Genomic DNA, 1,190 nt, shown 5'->3' with positions numbered 1-1,190 from the left:
CTGTACTCCCCTTTGCTGCTGAGTCACCCATGGTGTCATGGACTTGGCTCCGGCTGCACTCCCCAGGTGAAGCATCATTGTCCTCTGTATTCAGAACTGAATACCTGCTGGAGAGTGAGACGCACTCGGGGTGTCCTGCACTACCTGCCTGATTCTTTTTGACTGCCTGGTGGTCACCCATTCCCTCTCTCCCTGCATACTCTTAAGCTGTGGGGTGACCACATCTATAAACGTGTTATCTATGTACAAAGAACAAACAACAGTACAGCACAGGAACAGGTCATTCGGCCCTCCAAGCCTGCGCCGATCTTGATGCCTGTCTAAACTAAAACCTTCTGCACTTCAGGGGACCGTATCCCTCTCTTCCCATCCTATTCATGTATTTGTCAAGATGCCTCTTAAACGTCGCTATCTTTCCTGCTTCCACCACCTTCCCCGGCAGCAAGTTCCAGGCACTCACCACCCTCTGTGTAAAGAACCTGCCTCGCACATCCCCTCTAAACTTTGCCCCTCTTCCCTTAAACCTATGTCCCCTCGTAACTGACTCTGCCACCCTGTGAAAAAGCTTCTGACTATCCACTCTGTCTCTGCCACTCATAACTTTGTCAACCTCTATCATGTCGCCCCTCCACCTCCATTCTCAGTTTTGGGAAAAATAGAGTATATGACTGTATCAGTAAGTAGGAAAAGTTAAAATATGTTGTGACCAGTGGAGACGTGTGATGAGAATAAACAGATCCTCCTCTGATTTCAACTGCAAAAGCATTTGTGATTTGGCTCTGTAGCTTAGTTGGTGAAAGCACGTGTCTAGTAAACAGAAGAGCCTGGGTTCAACTCCCAGCAGTGCCTTATTTCACATTTGTGATATGCTTTCGAAGTTTCCTTATCAATCATTTATATCTCTGTTCTGTGAACTTGAACTTGGAATTCAAATTACATGATGAATTTCAGTCACAGGAGAAAACAGCCTTTGTGAAGGATGTGAGTTGGGAATGGCTGTTCCTCCTTGTCCAGAAATTCAGTGCTGATACGCCAAAGGCAACTTCTTTGATACAAATTTGTTCACGGTTACATTCAATCTGGAAAACAGCTCGACATTAATCTCACTGAAGGAAAGTGTGACTGCGTTGTTTGTTTCAGAGTGTTTGTGTCGTTATGTGTTGCTTTTAACCGAGACTGGGGACATGACG

The 1,190-nt window shown here is 45.8% G+C and overlaps 1 non-coding gene across 1 annotated transcript; it reads left to right on the top strand.

Moving 5' to 3' along the window:
* The first annotated feature begins 775 nt into the window (after positions 1–775).
* On the top strand, positions 776–849 carry trnat-agu (transfer RNA threonine (anticodon AGU)). Its single transcript has one exon. It is a non-coding gene; the product is annotated as a tRNA-Thr (tRNA).
* The last annotated feature ends 341 nt before the right edge of the window (positions 850–1,190 follow it).

Source organism: Heterodontus francisci, unplaced genomic scaffold, assembly GCF_036365525.1.
Source record: "Heterodontus francisci isolate sHetFra1 unplaced genomic scaffold, sHetFra1.hap1 HAP1_SCAFFOLD_618, whole genome shotgun sequence".
Lineage (NCBI taxonomy): Eukaryota > Metazoa > Chordata > Chondrichthyes > Heterodontiformes > Heterodontidae > Heterodontus > Heterodontus francisci.
This window is presented reverse-complemented; position numbering and strand designations above follow the sequence as displayed.